Source organism: Petaurus breviceps, unplaced genomic scaffold (genome assembly GCF_028583685.1).
Source record: "Petaurus breviceps papuanus isolate PSGF00001 unplaced genomic scaffold, PetGlider_PUasm1.0 90762, whole genome shotgun sequence".
Taxonomy (NCBI): Eukaryota; Metazoa; Chordata; class Mammalia; order Diprotodontia; family Petauridae; genus Petaurus; species Petaurus breviceps.
Genome location: NW_027187339.1, coordinates 8,471,917 through 8,492,153, shown reverse-complemented (window position 1 = coordinate 8,492,153; position 20,237 = coordinate 8,471,917). Strand labels below are relative to the sequence as shown.

Genomic DNA, 20,237 nt, shown 5'->3' with positions numbered 1-20,237 from the left:
TCTGTCTCTCTCTCTCTCTCTCTCTCTCTCTCTCTCTCTCTCTCTCTCTCCACTGCCCATCTAAAATTGATACATGCCCATCAATGGAGCTTAGGACCACCTAGGAAAAAAGCAGCTATAAGGGCAAGTTTGAAACTACTTCCACTTCATTTTTATCTCTGATATCTAAATGAGGTCAGAACAATCTCAACTTATCAATTAACAGACCTGTACACTTGTTTGAGAAGTCACTAAAATCCATCGGATGAAGTAAAACAAGACAAGAAGTCTCTTTCCTGGAAACTTGGTCACACCTCCAGGGATTGTCTATAAATTATCAAGTAAGTTTAGAAGGGAGAGGAATTTCAGAAATTGGACTCTGTGGCTTCCTGTACATCCCTAAGGAAAAATGTCTACTGGGGTGTCAGGGGAGAAAGGGAACCCTTCACTAGGTCTTCTTCCTCCCCCTCCCCCCACCCCACCACAACCTTTGACTCGAAGAGGACTTTCCGCTTTCAAAGTCAGTGAATTGGTGGGCTAGATTCCAAGCTAGAGCACCAAATCTTCTCTAGGAGAAAGGGGTAAATCTCTCCCTATTTTGTATCCCTCCCCACCAGACACATTCACATTTTGTCCTTGAAACTATTTAGGGAATTAAGTATGTCAAATTACTCACTCAAAAGTAGGGAGAAAGATGCCAGGGTTGGGCTGGTGATGTCTTCGACCATGTGCTGTAGATATACCCTGGCACGGTTCCCAGACCTCAATTGCACTTACCCCAGCCTTGCAGCAGCCCTCTCCCAAATAGAGAAGCTCATCTAGTGTTTGCATAGGTGAAAGAGAATGGATATGGGCTTTTTCTACTTTAATTAACTCTGGTGACCCAGAACATTCATTGAAGCAGTTCACTGGAATCCGTCCCAAGAGAAACTTGACTTTAAAAAACAAAAGCCTTGGACAGGGGTAGGAGGGACCCAGGGGGCAAACAGAATTCATTCTTTCCTCATCTACAAAGTGAGAATTTTGCAGGTCCCTTCAACTCAAAATTCTTTGAACAATTTGTAGTTGTTCTATGCAAAGGAGGGCACATTACCCTAGGTGACTCACCAGCACCAGGCCAGACTCTGTCCATGCAGCAAACCAGACTCCAGCACTTATGATTTGGGTTTCCTTTAGTCACATGCTCAGTACACTGCTAAAGATGGCTTCATGAAGAGTATGGGACATAAAAGGAACTGTGGAAACCATCTGGTTCAATCCCCTCACTTGAAAGATGAGGGAACTAAGGTGCAGGTGGGTGAAGTTATGTGACTGAGGTCACACAGTAAGAATTAGACTAGATTTTAATTAATGTCCCCTTCCTCCAGAGCTAGGGGATCATGGTAGGCAGAGCATCAAAAGTGAAAAAGATTAAGGTAGAATTCCCTGGAGCCCTGGGCATCTCGATTTCTGGGCTGTCTTGGTTGCCACACTCAGGATGGCAGGACAATTGAATTGGGTGGGTGGAGAGACCTTAACGAGGATACCCATCTTTCTCCTGCTTTGACACTGTCCAAAGGTGGTAGATAAAACCAGGGAGAGGCAGGTACAAATGCCATAAGGGAGCATTCTCTGTTGCAAAAACAGTGAAGTTCTAGGAAATCTGGTTTCTCCAGGGGGATTTTCCTGTATTGTGTACATTCCAGGGGAAAGTATCATTTGTTGAGGTGTTAGACACAGAAGATAACACAAGGTTGGGCAGTAGTGATATTATATCACAAAATTAGGGACTTCTCACTGACAACACTTTCTGGAATCCTTCCCTATTGTCTCTGGCACATTCATGTTGGAAGCTGAAGGTCCAAGAAAGGTTCATCCATATCCATACCAATAGAGAGGAAGGCTGTAACACTCACCAACCACACTCAGTGTAAATATGAGTTATTAGTCTCTTACCTCCACCTCCCACCCCATGCTCTATTAAGATAACTGGTATTTAGGTGATGCTTTTTGGGTTTGCAAGATGCTTTTGGTGCATTCTCTAATTTGAGCCTCAGCAATTCTGCTGAGAATTGGAAGAATAGAGTGGAAAGAGGGCTGATTTTGAGGTTAGAAAATCTTCTTTCTAGTTGTGTTACCATAGGCAAGTCAATTAATGTCTCTATACCCAAGATAACTTCCTGAGTCCTGAAGTTACAGAGAAGATGTCATTATGTATGTGGAGGGACTTTGCACTTTAAAAATTCCCTCAAGGGTCTGGATCATCACACACCCCTGCCACCACAAACACCAGTCAAAAAATTTACAAAAAATTCATTGTGGCCACGATGAAGATGATGATGATGAAGAAGAAGAAGAAGATGATGATGATTTTAGAGATCAGATACCTGAGGCTTGGAGAAATAAATGATTTGCCCAAGATCACACAATAAAATGTATGACTGGATTCAAACCAAAGTCCCTGCCTCCAAATTCTATGCTCCATTCACTGTATCACAGTGATCTCTCATGCACTGATGTACTTAACCCTCAGCCCACAGCAGATGTAAATATTTGATCTCATCCATTCGTTGCCTGTTTCATCATCCGCACTTATCCACACTCACTCATTGTCTCCCTTGGATGCTTCCTATATATTTATCAGCATAAATGTATCTTTCTTAGACTCTAAGCCCCTAGAGATCAGGACAGTGATTCCAAGCTCCTCTTCTCTTCACAACCAGACTCTCCAAGAAGCCTGATGGGCCTCGTATCTACCTGTCCAGAGCCAACCCAGTCTTCAACGTCTGAGCTTTCTGCTTCCCCATATGTCAAATGAAGGCATTATTGGGAAACCTACAGCCTCGAAGCCACATGTGGCCTTCAAGGTCCTTGGATGCAGTCTTTTGACTTAGTCCAAGTTTTACAGAACAAATCCCTTTATGAAAAGGATTTGTTCTGTGAAGTTTGAATTCAGTCAAAGTGCCACACATGAGGACCAAGAGGACCACATGTGGCCTTGAGGCCAGGGTTCCCACGCTTGGACTCTCTGAGGTCCTTCATGGTTGTCAAATGCAACGGTTCTATAATTCTAAGTGACAGATGGAGAGGGTAAGGGCATTCAGTCTTCAAACTCAGAGACAGTGACAAAAACTGCTTCTCAACACCCCAGGTCCCTGACCTTTAAATCCAACCACAAAGACCTCTCTGCTTTTTCCCTCTGCTCCTCATCAGGTAGCCCTGAGCAGACTGCATAGTTCAACTGATCCTTTCTGCAGGAAGAGAAAGAAGTCAAGGTTGTCTGTTTAAAAGAGAAAAAAGGCACAGGAAGGAAGCTTATAAATCAAAGTTCCCCACAGATTCTTGGATCCTTGCACCAGAATTACCTCAATTCAATTTGTGTCTGAGCCCCTAGAGCCAAGTGGACAGGCCTGAGACAAGTCATGTGGTTGAAACAGCTCCAGCTGGGAATTAGGGGATCTGAGATTGCTCTGAGATTGCTTGACTGCTGACTAGCTGTTATGTCTTGGTCAAATCACGAACTTATGTGAAATTGAGCAAGATACTTGCCTTCTCTGGCCATGTTTCCTTGTACATCAAATGAAGTAAACGTCTAGGATCTCTTCCAACTCTAAATCTATGATATCTGTCCCTCTGTTTCTTCATCCATAAAAGGGGTCAAGACCTCTTTTCCCTACCTCACAGCATGAATGTGAAATGAGATTGCAGGGTGATTGGGGAACGAGTAAATAAAATGTGGCAGGAGAAGGTACTAGAATTTGTGCTGTTAAAAGATGATGACTATAAAGGATTCAGAAAAACATGGGAAAAACTCATATGAATGGATGCAAAGTAAAGAACTCAGAACAAGGAAAACAAGGTATACAATGATTTCAACTAAATATGAAAGAAAACAGTAAAAAAAAAAACCCAACCCTGAAAGCTATATTATTATAATGAATAAGTTTTAGTCCAAGAGAAAAGCTGAAAAATGCACCTCCCCTCCTTCATTGCAGAGGGATGGGAGTGAAATATCACATAGGCTCTCAGTTACAGTTGATATGTTCCTCCATTATGCTAAATTACTTTTTTTCACTTTCTTTTAAAAACTTTGTGATGAGGGAATGCTCATTGGGAAAGCAAGAGGGAAGTGATGTATTTGGAAATAAATGTGATATAAAAAGGAAAGGCATCGATTTTTAAAACATTTTTAAAAATAAATAAGACAAAAAAACTATAAATTGCTATAGAAATATAGAACATCATTTTATTGGTAGAAATCACAAGGGTCATTCACAGAACCACAGCGATAGCTTTCCAATCATGATTCTGGGTGACCCTTTATTCTAGATATTTGCTCCTCTGAGAGAGGTAAAGCGGATCCTTCTCCCCAGGATAATCATGTGAGAAACATTTCATTTATTCACTCAGCAAATATTTAAACACCAACTTGCGCCAGACACTGTAGTCCTTGCACTGGGCAGAAAAGGCAACTGAAGTGTATAGGAATTATGATTTGCCTGATTTCACACAGCTAGTGACACCATCCCCAGGCAGCAGCAGACCTGATACTAGGACCTAAGTCTCCTCACTCATAACCCAGTGGTTTTTCCACCAAACCACATCATCTGTATCATTACCTGGACTTGACTAAGTTGCCTACTGAGATCATGCCCACAGCTGGACTACCTTGAATGGGAAGCCAGGGAGAAAAACTTCCCGGAGTCTTGTACATAGGCCAAGGGTCTCCTGGGCCATGGTGGATGCTCTCCAGTGAACAAAGGAAAGGATAATAAGAGGATATGACCCAAGTTGAATGCAAATGGTAGCTGGTATTTACACTTCAAGGTTTGCAAACCAGTTTGCCTACACACACACACACAACACATACACTGTGTGTCTCTCTCCATATATAGATATAGATATATCCACATAGATATAGATATGCAGGAGAGGGAGGGAGGAGGAGGGAGGGAGGGAGAGGGGGAGAGAGAGAGAGAGAGAGAGAGAGAGAGAGAGAGAGTTAAGCTCTAAGCTCTCAGGTCATTTCCACATATAAAATTCCATCATTCTAAGATGCATATAACATGGCAGATGGAGGGCTAGCCTTGGATTCAGAAAGGTCTGCTTTCAGGTCATGCCTCTGACAGACTTATAAGACTATGTCATTTAACCTCTCCATGACCCCAAGCAAACTTCTGAGAATATAAACTACAGATGAGTTGGCAATCTACATCCGTGGAGGGAGTTCCCACACTGGGAGCATGACCACGAACAAAACATAGGTCCAGAACAAAATAAAAATTCTATGTTTGCCACAAAGAAGCTGAAAAGACCTTTGTTTTGGTGGCTTAGAAGAGGAAGGTCTCCAGCTCCCACCATTTGTTTCTAGGACAAAGCAGAGGAGGCTTCTGATGAGATTCTGTCTATCATGCATCCAAGCTCAAGACAGAGACTGGGTTTCACAAGACTTTACCACTCAGGGCCAGCTCTTCAAACTTGGTGATGCTTCAAGGCAAGGAAAGAGAGGGTGGGGTGGAGAAAATGTCACTTCTCATTTCACCCAATTTGCTAGAGAAGGAGCAGGACTCTGCTTTCGGAAAGACCTTTCAAGTGGTTGCATTAAAAATGTTTTCCTTCACAGTGGCTTCGCCAGCTCCCACTGAAGTCTCCCCACAGACCACAGGGTCTGAAAGGACCCAGAGATCCCCATCTGCTCTGAAATGGCAAGAACTGCCAACTTCAGACCAATTAGCATTTGTATTATCATGGAGAAGAGAGATTTATAGCCTAGGCCCCCTAATGAGCTATCTTTGGGAGAGATGAAGTTCAGACCTCTGTCGACTCAGATTTGTCTGCTTGGAAAGTTACTGGAAGAGAAGACTCAACATTAATTTCAATTACAGTAGGCTGCAAGCCCATTCATAAATATTGCCTTCGACACATTTCCCCTTTGCTGCTCAAGTCTGACCTTGAGTCACACACACACACACACACACACACACACACACACACACACACACACAAACACACTCACCAGGCAAAGAGATGACTCCTGACTCCGGCTTTGGGAAGATCAAAGGGGTGGTCAAGGTAAGCACATTATTTGAGCATGGGGGTTGGGGATGGGGTTGGCAAGGCAAGTTGCCAAATTAATATTAAGGCTCCTAAAAATTTCATTATATTAAATCCATTACTGGTGTCATCTCCTTAACATCTCCAGATTAGAAGCAGTAAGAGGATAGAGATCAGGTCTCAAGTTCAGGGAGACCTGAGTCCAAAATCTGCCCTGACACTTACTAGTTGTGGGACCCTGGGTAAGTCACTTTAAGGTCTGTGTGCTTCAAGCACTTCCTTAAGACTAATCTACTAAGACCAAGATTGGTTGCAGCTGCTTGGGTAGAGAGTACCCCCCAGCCTAGCAAAATAAAAAAATTATTTATATATCATGGATCATATATTGACATTATATATTATATATCATATCATATATATTATATATCATATGTTGAATTATATATTGACATCACTGATTCTAAGAAGGTACTAGGTTTTTAATTTACATTTTCAAGCCTTGTTAAAAGAAAGGGTCACTGTCATCCTGGAGACCACTGGGTTCATAGTATGCTAGATTTGGGGAAACTAACTTAAGAAATTTAGGAAACTTAGACATCACCTACCCCAGGGGTTCTTAACATTTTTATGTGTGTCATGGATGCCTTTGGAAGTGTTTGTTCACGCCAGATTAAACTGAAATGGAAAGAATTGCTAAATCTCGGAGGTTAGTAAAAATAAGGATGTAACTTTTTTCCCAACCAAGTTCATAGATGCCCTGAAATCTATCCATGGATTCCATGGGAGTCTGTGGACACCAGATTAAGAACCCTTGATCTAGTCTAGGAGTGGAGAACCTGTGGCCTCAAGGTTTCACTTGAGGACCTAGAGGAGGGCCACATGTGGCCTCAAGGTGGCAGGTTCCCCACCCCTGGCCTACTCCAATTCCCTTTTTACAGAAGATGAAACTGAGTCCCAGAGACCTTCCAGGAACTTGTCCAAGATCATCCAGGGAGCAGGTGCCAAGGGTGATATTCAAACCCTGCTCCCCTAACTTCTAATCTGGAAACTCTTTTCAACACTGAAGGGGGCAAGTAAATAAAATCATAGCAGCAACTGTAAAACTATCAATTCTGTAAGCCCCTTGACTGTAATTTTAAACAGAAAATTGAGGTGTTTTGAATATTGCCATGAACCCCTGGCAGGCTGATGACATACTGAGACTTACCTCATATTCAAAAAGTCAAGCCAACTGCAACAGAAAGCCTAAAAGCATTTGTCAGCATGAGATCCATCCACTATTATTCTACACAATTCTCTGATGGCTAAAATTGATGCATGTGTGTGTGTATGTGTGCATGTGTACACACACTCATTTGCTGGAATGTTACCCAGAGTAAATGTCAGATGATATGTTTAGCATTGTTTACAAGCATTTTTACAAATTGATGTCTAATTTGGAATGCAAAAATCCCCAAGGACAAAATATAAAAATAAGGAAGCAATTACACAGGTATTGATTATGGATCAGACTAATGACATTACTAATTACATTTAAGGTTGCAGATCAGCTGACCTGTTATTTCAAGAGTCTGCATTATGAACCAAATAGGCAAATACATTCCAGTTCTTCACCAAGGATAATATACAAGATTCCCCAAGAAAAGAGGTTTTGTTTGCTGGAGGCAGAGTCTAGTTCTAAGCCCCAGATTCATCAAATCCTCCAAGGCTGGATCCCCTGAGATTTTGCCCAGCCAAAGACCTTAAATTCTCAGGGTACCAATCCCCAAGGCTATATTGTCCAGAACGTTCACTAGAAGAATATGATTTTTCCAACTGTTTGACATTGGGCAAGTTACTTAAGGTCGCTGGCCCTCAGTTTCCTCAACTGTAATTCAGGATTGAGCTGGTAAATGTCTAACAACTGGCTAGGGTGGGGGTGGGGGTGGAATGTATAAATAACACACTTTTAAATCTAATCTGTATTATTAGACATTTTCTCCACTACTTTCTTAAGTTTTGACCATCAATAAAATAATAAATCAAGCCTTAACCCCAATTGCTTTAAAAAAAATAATAAATCAAGCCCTGATTTGTAGCATTTGCCAATTTCTGAGGCATAAATGGTCATAATGAAGATTGAACAATTGGGTCCTGAGCCAATAGAAGCTGGCTGCTGCACTCCCCTGCTTGGACTTGATGGACTCTGAGGTTACTTCATTCATTCCTCTCCAGGCTGCAGTCCTCATTCTTCTCCAAGGCTTTGTCTGAAATGTCCCAGAAACCTTTCCACCCCCCAGATGTTCGCTCCAGCCCTGACCTTCACACACTGGAAGTACCTTTAGCCTTGCAGCCCCTCCCTTTGGTTCCTCCTGGAACTTCCAATGTAAGGAGAATGCCTAAGTCCTCCATGCCTTCATCCCTCTCCAAGGTGCACTCCTGACTCTCCTCTTGGATTTTTTCTACCATGCTTTTGTACCTGGGTGCATTCACCTTCCTTTCCATCTTTCCAGCTTCCTTTTAAGTGTTATCTTGCACCCCTGGAATGTAAGTTCCTTCAGATCAGGGACTGTCTTTCTTTCTGCTTGTACTTATATTGCCAGGGCTTAGCACAGTGCCTAGCACATGACAAATACTTCATAAATGATTGTTGATTGACTGCCTGACTTCAAGGTTTTAGATTTAAGATTCTATTTTTCTCTCCCAAATAGAAATTTTCCATTTTATGGTCCAGTGGCCAGTTTACCACAAGTACCATTGGCAGAGACCACTGAGTCTGTGAACCAAGGCTAGAAGGGAAGGGGAATGTGCAGTTCTCACAACACTCAGAAGGCTCAGAGTTAGGAGGACACCAAAAGAGAAGTGCTGAGAGGGAGCCCCATTTCCTTTCCCCTCAGGAGCCATTTTGGGCAACTTTCTAGAAATGAAGGAGGTCTCCTTTGCTGTTCCTTCAGACTAGTTCAGTGGTGGGTGGGTGTGAAATGGGAAGTCAGCAGGGTGTGGGCACATAAACACCTGGAGGAATTCTTTTTTCTCCAATGGTACCCGGCAAAGCCAGAATAATGATTTATTTTTCTCTCCACATCCCCCACCCCCACCTTTCCAATGAAAAAAGGCCTTCTTGCTGGCCTTCTTCCCTCATCCATTCAAAGTGGTTTTATCTCCTATACTATGTTTCAAGACAGTTCTTTACACATCTTTAAGACTTCATTTCAAACTTGAAGCAGCCACTTCCTGAGCAATGATGTACTTTGGAGAAGGAAACAATATCGAGATACAACCCAGAGATGAGTCAATTCAATTCGATAATCAAAGCAACATTTACAAAGTGCCTACTATGTGCCAGGAACTGTGATACCCGGGAAAATAAAAACAGTCAGGCATAATGCCTGGCACATAGTAAATAATAAATGCTTGATGATTGATTGATTCACAGCCCTGGAGACTTCCCTGAAGAAGAAAGAGGGAATGGGGTTGAAAACTAGAATGCAGAAGGAGTCCAGTGAAAAGAATTCTGGCTCAACCATTATAGAAACTAGGTTCCAATCCTTCCACCAGCTCTTATGACCTGTGTGACCTTGGGCCAGTCATTCACCTGCCCTGAGTCTTTTTCATCTATGAAGTGGAATAGATGAACCCTAAAGTCTCTTCCAGCCCTAGATTTACGATCCCATGATCAATCTCCACTAAAAACAAAATAAAATCCCAATAAACAGTATGTCCCTACTAGGAAGTCTCATAAGATGAAAGATTCCATGCAGCCAGTGTCAGGGTTCTTGGGGGGAGGAGGGCAGAGAGGGCTGCTGACTAGCATGTGAGTAGATAAGTACATATCCTACATAGAATATTGCCATTGACTGCTATGTAATATATTGACTGGCTATATATTATATATATACAAATATATATAATGTGCATATGTTATGTATATACAACATATGTGTATACTGTCTTACATGTGCAAACATGTATTCTGTCTGATACATATATGGAATACATATACATATATACATTATATTTTAATACCTTATTTCGTTATAATCCTATGTACAGTATTTTATATTATCCTTTCAAAAACATTATTCTGAGAAGGGGTCTGTAAGCTTCACCAGACTGCCAAGGGTATCTATGACATAAAAAAGGATGATAACTGCTGCTCTAGAAAAAGGTTACACACACACACACACACACACAAGAATTTCATAAAGGATCATAAAAAACATCCATTTAAGAGTCCATCTCCTCCAGTTTGCTTATTTTATAGATATAGAAACTGAGGTCCATACAGTGACCTGGATAACATTATATAGGTAGGTAATTGATGGGAGAAATGGAATTCTAACCCAGGTCCCCTGACTCCAAAAGCCCATGATCTTTCCACGGTACATTAAACAAGAATCACATAGGAGGACAGTGGATGCGTAGACCTACATCTGTATTGCTGAGGGGAAAAAGTGGGGGAGGGAATGTATCAGCTGAGATTCCATTTCCATCAAAGTACCAAAGTAAATGAAAATGGAAAGGAGCTGGTTTTCTTTAGCACAAAAGTCTCTTAGCTGAGGTTTCATGGTTTGCTCTGAATTCTCTCCTGGCTAAGAGAGATGGAGGGAAGGAGATAGTTTCAATTCTACATATTCTTGGACTTTTCCAATGAACCTTTATGTGCTACCACCATCAGATGGGCTTATCATGATGAGACTCATCAAAGAGGGAAATGGTGGTTTGCTCTTCTTATTCCAGTCTTTCCCTTTGATGATGATGATGGTGGTGGTGGTGGTGGTAGTGATAAGCAGCCTGGTTAGCCCATGAGGGCAAAATATTTCAGATCGTCCATGGATTACTCATGGCTCAAACAAGTGTTCTACGACAAGTTATCTCATTGACTACTCTCTCTCATTAGCATCAAGGCTTTTCAGTTCTAATTTGGCAGGATTCTCCCCTACTGGTTCCTCTCTGTGTTGTTTTGTCAGTGGAAACATTGAGAATGGGATTGGGGTGGCTAGATGGCACAGTGAATAAAGCACCAGCCCTGGAGTCAGGAGTTCCTGAGTTCAAATCTGACATCAGACACTTAACATAACACTTACTAGCCATGTGACCTTGGGCAAGTCACTTAACCACAATTGCCCTGCCCTCCCCCATCCAAAAAGTAAAAAACAAGCAAAAAGAATGGGATCAACATTGTATTTCTGCCTCTACTTCCCCATTTGACCTGCCTTCCCTCCCTCCACCCCTCCACCAACCTCAAAGAAGAAAGAGAACACAGTCACACATAGTCTGTCTGTCTTTCTCTTTCTCTTTCTCTTTCTCTCTCTCTCTCTCTCTCTCTCACACACACACACACACACACACACACACAGAGTCAATTCATGTAATCAACAGAGGAGAATGATTTCTGGTGACTCCTGTGCCTGTGCTGGGTTTGAAGCTTAATGAGGAATGACTGGCTATCTTTCTGCTGGTCCCCGGAGCCATCCAGGTCCCACCCACACTACTACCACCCTTCTTTCCAGTCCTGAATAAATGAACACAAAAGTTTATGGGGTTGGAAGGAACTGTCAGCTGGATCATTTCCATCCTGCACATTTGAGTGGTGATAGGTTTTGGAACCATTCTCTAGTGCATCTCCCTCACATTCACCCAGACAGATTTAGGATTTGTCCACAAGCACAATGGCTGAAGCCAGTGCAGCTGCGACTTTTGATTGGAATGGATCCTGGGGATGATTCCAGCTGCAAGTTTTGGGCTAATCCATGTTTTGTTTTGTTTTAATGGATGTAGTTGATACCTATCTACAGACTTTTCTCCAGCATGGATCAGCGTGAACAATTGCATTGACCAACAATAATGGTCAGAGCAGCTTTTGCCTCAACATCCAACTAGAGATGAAATCCTGTCAAATTCAAATTCAACATTTATTAATCACCTACTCTTAGCTAAGCACTCTGCTAGGAGCTGTGGAAATAAAGAAAATGAAATAGTCCCTGTTCTTGGGATGTGAGGTGGGGGAGAGACACAAAATAGATGTAGATAAGTAAATGCAGATTTTATACAAAGTAACGTAAAGATGGAGGGAGATGTGAGGTAGGAGAAGGGAGATGAAGATAGGATGCACTAACTAGTAGAAAGAGGTGTAAGGATTTTATGTAGGAGGTAGCATCCAAGCTATACTTTGAAGGAAGTTCTGGAGTCTACAGGCAGAGCTAAAGAGGTAGTATCAATTCTACCTATTCTGAATTGGTTGAATCTGTCCCCTCTCCCTACCTCTTATTACTTTTTGCTAACTGGTCTCTTCCCCCTCCAATCCAACCCACACACTGCTTCGAGTTGAGGTTTCGGAAAGCATATCTCTGATCACATCATTTCTTAAGATTTTTCAATGGTTCTCCCTTCAATAGCCTGCTGAATAAAGTTCCAACCCCTGAACATGACTTAGCAGCAATGATTGAAATGATTGAAACCAAAGAGTGCTGTTTTATAAAAGGGTCATTCCCAACTTGGAAGACATCTAGCAGAATCTGTGCTGGGCCCTGTGCTATTCAACACTTTATAAATAATTTGGAAAAAGATAGAGAAAATATGCCCATAAAATCTGAAGACAACCCAAAGCGAGGAGGGATAGCTAATAGAACTATTGATGACCCAAAGTTAGGATCCAAAAAGATTTTGACAGGTTAGAACAATAGGTTTAATCTCATTAGATGATTAAAGAGAGAAAATGCCAAGTCTTACACTTACATTTAAAAAAATTCTACTTCCCAAGTACAAGACAGAGGAGGACTGGCTATATAGAAATTCGTGTGAAAAGGATCTGAGGGTTATAGATGACTGAAAGCTTAGAATGAGTCAACAGTTTCTCATGGTAGCCAAAAGTACTATCCTGATAGGAGGTTACATTAAGAATCATTGTGGGGGCGGCCAGGTAGCACAGTGAGCAAGAGCATCGGCTCCAGTGTTGGGATGACCTGGATCAAATCCGGGCTCAGATACTCAGCACCACACCCAGAAATAATAACTGGCCGTGTAACCTTCAGCAAGTTACTTAACCCCGATTGCTTAAAAAAATTAAAAAAAAAAAGAATCATTGTGTCCAGAACAAGGAAAGAGATAGTCCCACTGTACTCTGCCCTGGTCAGATGACATCTCAAGTACCATATTTACTTCTGGTCACCACATATGAGGAAGGACACTGTAAGGCTAGAGAATTCCCAAAGGATGGCAATCAGGATAGTCATGAGGACCATGGAAGGAACAAAGAATGTTTAGGCTGGAGAAGAGAAGTCCTAAAGGGCCAGGATGGCTGTCTGCACATACTTGAAGGGTTGTCATATGGAAGAGGGATAGAATTGTTCTGTTTGGTCCCAGAGGGAAGAATAAGAACTAATGAGTCCAAGGTTGAAAGATGAAAATTTGGCCTTAATTTCAGGAAGAATTTCCCAACAATCAGAGCTAATCATAAATAGAATGACTTAGATCATACAGTCTGTACCTCCCTCAATGTCTTCAGATGACTGGATGAACTCTTATCCAGGATGGAGAGGGAATTCCTCTATGCTTCAATTTTTAACTAATAGCTCCCAAGGGCCCTTCTAATTCTAAAATTCTATGTTCTGTAACATTTGAGGCCCTTCACATCCCTACCCCCAAGCCACATTTCCTAACTTATCTCTCATTACTCTACTTTGTGTAGTCAACACTCACATCAAACAGTATTATCTGACATCAGCTGAAATCTCTGTTCTACCCTTTGTCTGCACTTTCTCCTGCCTCATAACTTACATGTATATGCTGCTTTAAAAAGTCTAAAAAGCATGTCCTTACAACACAACACCACCAGGTGTTATTTAATTTTTACAGATGAGGAAACTGAGGCTCAGATAGGTAAAGTGACTTGCCCAAACTTACATTGCTGGTATGTAGGAGAGCCAGAACTTCACCTCATCTGATTCCAAATTCAATGCTTTTCCTTTAACACTGTATTGCAGTTCTCACTTAAAAATCCTTCCTTCTCCTCCAAGCTGAAAATGATCATTCCTTTCTTGAGCTCTGTATCATTTTATCTGTAATGCTCCCCTCAATTTTGCACTTCAGTTATTTGTATGCAGCTTTAGGTACTAACTGGCTGCATGACCCTGGGTAAATTACATAATGCTGTCTGCCTCAGCTTCCTTATCTGTAAAATAAACTGGAGAAGGAAACGCAAGCCACTTCAGTATCTTTGCCAAGAAATGCCCAAGTGGGGTCACAAAGAGTCAAAGGACAACAATAAACAACTTGCTTGTCTTATCTCCTCTACTAGATGAAGAGCTTTTAGAGGGCGAAGACTGTCTGATTGGGACTGCAGTCAGAGGACCTGGGTTTGATTCCTGGTTTTTTCTGTGCAACTTAGGGCAACTTAACTTCTCATGGACTCAGTTTCTTAATCTGTAAAATAAAGAGCTTGAACTAGATGCCCTCCAAGCTTCCTTCCTGCTCTGAATCTATGAACCTACGATTTATGATATCTCTCACAGTGCCTAGCACAGTGTTATTATGCTCATGGTATATGTGGAGTAAATACAGGAGATCCCAAAAGTCTTAGCATAATTTTCAACTTAAATAGATATGAAGCTACTAAATTTTAATAGCTTAAAACTTCACTAAGACTTTTGGAACCCCCTGTATTTGTTGAGTTAATAATGACCAGGAACTTAGCTCTGAAGAAGTCCAAGAAGGCTCCTCTTATTCTTTTTTACAGAAGTAGGATAGAGAACTAGAGTGTGGAACAATGCATCTAATTTAAGACTTTGTTGATATGCTGATTAGTTTTGTTGAACTTTCTCCCTCTTTTTCATTCCTGGTTATAAGGAATTGCTTTTAGAGTAGGATGATATGAGGAGAAATGTAGGTGATATAAAAAACAAAAGATAATTGCAAAAGGAAGGAAGGAAGGGAGGAAGGAAGGAAGGAAGGAAGGAAGGAAGGAAGGAAGGAAGGAAGGAAGGAAGGAAGGAAGGAAGACATTCTTTACTCTTGCCCTTTTTAGATTTTTCACACCTCTTTTTCCCAAGCATGGCTGTCCCTGCCTCCAACTTCATTTTCCCTAGCCTTCCATCTTCATTTTCCAAGAAAAAGAATGCCTTCTAGATTTGTGTTTTCCTAAACCAAGGAGACCTATACAAGGCAGAAGCAAAGGAATCCTACAAGCTCATGGGTAACCAAGCCTCACCCCCACCCCCTACTGAGGTCCTTCCCCTTTCAGGCAAGAGAAAAACTTCAGGCATTTAACTGAAGACACTTCCCAGATGTTGGTCAATTGATTAACTCTGGAGCTGCAGCATAATAGGCGAGTACATGTGGCTGGGGAATTGTAACTTGCAGCTCTTCCACTGCCTGACACTGTTTATTGATTAGAAAAACAGATTGCTGCTCTCGATATTGTAACACAGCATTGTAATTACTGTTGTCTGCATGCAGTATCAGACCTTCAGTCCATTTGGGCAAAATGTAATTCCCAGAAGCACAGGAGGAACCCCAGCAAAGGGAAAATGATGATGGCCAAAAACCTAATTGGTCTTTCAGATCTATAGGAGAAATTTTTTTTTATAAAGAGAGAAAGGATGAAAGCTTCTTATCTCTTATCTGATGGGCATACAAACCTCTGAACCAGGTGAGACTAGAAGGGATTCAGCTACAAATTCCTTAAGAATTTGAACTCGGGCTGGCTTTATGTGTAGGGAGAAAGGGTAGGTAGCTTGATAAAAGACATGGTTTGAAAAGATTTGAACCCTTCACCCCACCCATTCCTACCTTCACCATAGAGATCTTTTTACCCATCCAGTAGTGAGGTGCAGCATGGCATAGTGTGTACTGGATTTTGGTGTCTTTCAGTTCAAGAGGCAGCTAAGTGACAGTAGGTGGAGTGTTGCCCTTGTAGTTGGGAATACACAAGTTAAACTCCTGACTCAGACACTTACTAACAACGAGACCTTGGGCAAGTCACTTAACCTCCCTTACCCTCAGTTTCTTTATCTGTGCAATAAGGCTAACTGTACCACCTACTGTTGTATAGATAATATGCATAAAGTGTTTTGCAAACTTTAAACTGTTCATTGGTGTTAGCTATTATTATTAGTTGTGTGACCCTAGGCAAGTCACTTAGCCCTTTTATGCCTCTAAGGTCCTTTTCAGCTCCAAATTAATCATCTGATCCTATGACCAGATGTCTGAGGTTAGCACAGTGTTTACAAATAGTAGGCATCTAATAAATGTTTGTTGATTGATTAATCATTCCTTTGGGCAAATGTAATAAAAGTGTCATTAAAAGATAAATATGTTATCCTAGATGGGTTGACATGTTGTTATTATCAGCCATTAACACTTTATTCAGAGCATCACATGTTAGAGAAAATCAGAAGACAAAAGCCCTACCACTAGTTTTTCCACTGATTGACTCTGTGATCTTAGGCAAGTAAGTCACTGCCCTTCTCAGAGTGAGGGTTGCCAAAAAAAATTCCAACCTCAAGCCCTGCCTAAAATACTATATGCCAAGTCCCCGAAGTTCTTGAATGGGAAGGAGAAGAAGGAGAGAGAGGGGAGTAAGGAAGAGAGAGGGGGAAAGGAAGAGAGAAGAAGGGAAGAGGAGAAAAGAGGGAGGGGGAGGAAAAGTCTAAGAAGTTTCATTTGGATAAGAATATGGAGGGTCTCAAGTTAGCTAGGTGAGGCAGTGGATAGAGTGCCAGTTCTGGAGTCAGGTAGACTCATCTTTGTGAGTTCAAATCTTACCTCAGACACTTACTAGCTGTGTGACCCCAGGCAAGTCACTTAGCCCTGTTTGCTTCAGTTTCCTCAACTGTAAAATGAACTGGAGAAGGGAATGGCAAACTATTCCAGTATCTCTCAAGAAAACTCCGAATGGGGTCATGAAGAGTTGGAAACAATTGAAGAGGACTGAACATGGAAGGTCCTGCCTTCCTCTACATTCCATCTATTATATCTTAGTCTGGGTCTTCATCACCTTAACTTACTTTACCTAATTTATTACAACAGCCTTTCAGTTGTTTTCCTTACCTCCAGTCTATTCTGAATTATCACCACCAAACAAATCTTCTTAAAACATTGTTTTAATCACATCCCTCCACTTGTCAAGGACCCACAATGACCCATCTCTATCATCTCTGTATCCAGTTCAAACTTCTATGATAGCCTTTCAAGGGTCTTCTCACTCCCTGTCACACTAACAATTTAAAGACTTTACATTTATATGTGGAAACGTTTTCCATCTAACACCTCATTTGATCCTCACCAGAGCCCTGTGAAGTAGTCAGAAAAGAGAGAAGCCCTTATTTGACAGATGAAGAAATTGATGATCATAAAATGAGTGATTTGCCTAAGATCACAAGCAAATTAAGCCCCAAAGTCAGGACTAGGACCAAGGTTTTTTGACTCCTGTTCTGGCTTGAATAGTTACTAGATTCAACTTCGGTTGTGACCAAAATGACTGTGGATCAGGAAACTATTAGAAGAAAATGTCCAAAGGATACCAAGTCCCTGGACCCCCAGATATTTCAATCAGTTGTTAAGTCCCTATACTTGCCCTTACAAATCCTAGCATACTGCTAATTAGAGAAAATTGTTCCCCCAGTATAATGCTGCAGCCAGTGGCAAGGAGCTGTCCAGCTCCAGCTTACCTAAGGGAAATTGGAAAGCGGACCAGCCTGTCCTAGAAACCTGTGTGCCCACAAGAATCAGGGTGCTGCCAAATTGGTTCTCCAGGATCAGTGCCCTGGAGCCTGAGCCTCAGGTAAGATCTCTGCTTGATCTTTGAACTTCTTTGATTCTGGAATAGCCCCTGTCTCCTGCTTCTGGCCTCTCAATTCAGCATGTATCTCATCCAGAGTCCTCATTCTTTATGACCTTCCCCCTGCTCCTATCATTTCTGGTCCCTCTCTAAGGAACAGTTACAGTTGTTTCTGGCTCCCCTGGCCCCCAAAATCATAGCCTATAAAATGAACTCTCCAATGAACAGGAATAGTTCACTCCCCACCTCCTTCCTCTGATCACTACTATGCCCCACCCCCTTGAAATCTGTGAGTGTAAATAGAACAAACATATTAAATGAAATAATGTCAAAAATTAATAGCTTTTTATGACTATCAATATATCACGCTCTGGCACAGCCAAGACCAGCATTGTGTAAAGGGCAAAGTTAATAGCATGTGAAGGAGAAAATGAAACTCAGATCTTAGAATAAATATAAGCAGAAGTCTGAAATTTCTTTTTCAGAAACTGAAATAGGCAGGAGTAGCAGGCCCCAGCTTATGAATTATACTCTGAGTCACATAGGAGGACTTCCTAAACTATAGAAAGAAGGATGGGCTTGGAGCACTACAAGATCAGAGTTCAAATCCTAACTGTTAATTACTTACAATCTATGTGGCTGCAGGAAGGCCTCTTAATGTCTCTGATCTTCATTTTCCTCATCAAGAAATTGAAAGGGTTAGACAAATTATGTCAGAGGATGTTTATTTATTATAAATGGCTCTATGATCCTAGGTACTAATTTTGGAGAGCTTTGGAGAAGAACAGGACATTATTTGGGCTCCTGAACTAAGAGAGGGCATTAAAAGAATGGAAAGAGGGAGACTAGACTAGCAGTGAAAGCTTGAGAGTGAACCCAACCAGCTAGCCCAGATGGACCTATACTCAACCCTAAATAATGAGGCAGACAGTGAGGGCAAAGGAAGGATATAGTTCACAACCCTTTACACAGGCCCCTACACAAGCCCTCTAGGACATAGGGTAAGAGGAGTCCTTGTAGCTACCTCTCTGAGACAGCCATTGCCATGACCTGGATGTTGTACCTGAAGAGAACCGCTAAAGAGGCTATGATGGCCTCAGTGGCAAGTTTCATCTGAGCACAGGGATCTGTGACGAGTGTACTTGCCCAGGAACTGAGAGCAGGGCAGAACTGGGTCTTTGGGTGCCTGCCTAGTGTTTTCCCCTCCTCTATACATAGCACACCAAGTGACATCACACTGGGCTCCAGATGGTGGAGGCAAGAATTTTGGACAGCCTCTCTGGGCAATTGGTGATTTAAAGTCTGGATGCAGTAAAAAGAATAATTCAATGTGATTGGAATTCAGCTGAAACTACCAAATACCAGCTAAAGGAACGGATCTGTCAGGAGGATAAAGATTTCCTTAACCATCTGGATTCATTGAATCCCAGGATCTGACGGATACAAATCCATTATCATGGCAGCATTACTGACAGTGCTGGCTAAGGACTAGGGAAGTGTGTGTGTCTACACAGTATATCAGATCTGTTCCAAGACCTAGAAAGCCCATGGACACCCATGATATCTGACTCAGGGATTGGGGAAAGGTGCTATCATCCAAGTTCAGGAGCCAGTGCATTTTTCAATAACCCAATCAGTCAAGTCTGCTTTGGCCCACATCCTTCATGATGCCTTCTCTGATAACCCCTTCCCTAAATCCCTCAGGCCACTCCATTTGATATTTCCTAGGTACCCATCATGTTGTAAATTCTTACAGTCTGGGGGATATGTGTTGTAACTATCTTCCTAAGACTTCCTCCCTGAGATTCTTTGAGGAAAAGGGTTGCATCTAATTTCATCTTTGTAACCCCAGCACCCAACATAGATCCCTGCACATAGTAGTTGTTCAATAAGAATTTGCTGAATGAATGAAGAGGAAAATTAAGAAACTTCCCTTTTTTCCCAGCTGAGGAAACTCCACGGAGGATGAAGATATGCTGACAGAGCTGAAGCCAACTTTGGGGCCTTGGCAGAGGTGGAGGAGAGATACATCCTGACAGACAGGCTTTAAATAATAGATCACTTTTATATAGTGCTTTACTATTTGCAAAACACTTTCTAAACAATAATCCTTAAGACAGACAGTATAAATTTTATTATTTCCATTTTTTTGAATAAAACTGAGACCCAGAAAGATTACTTGCCTATGGTTTGCACTGCTAGTTTCAGAACTGAATATAGTTTTTTTCCATAGGGTTTTTCCACTGTGTACCTTGGTCTTAGTGTTAGTTATGCCCTTGAGGGCTGCTCTATAGCTAAGCTATCCCACCAGGATAAGGAACAATGGTCAGGACAAAGTTTCCAGGACCACCCTGAGGTCGCAGGTTCCCCAGCCCTGCTCTGGCTTGGGCTTTTCCAGAGTTTCCCATCATTCCCAGTTCCTGTGGCTGTGCTGAGCCCTGCACAGAGGGACAGGACACAAACAAGC

The 20,237-nt window shown here is 41.8% G+C and overlaps 1 protein-coding gene across 1 annotated transcript in view; it reads right to left on the bottom strand.

Annotated features, from left to right (window-relative positions):
- The window catches only part of LOC138146447 (heparan-alpha-glucosaminide N-acetyltransferase-like), a 283,193-nt gene that overhangs the window by 245,564 nt on the left and 17,392 nt on the right, over nucleotides 1–20,237 (bottom strand). The gene's annotated exons all lie outside the window — the stretch shown is intronic.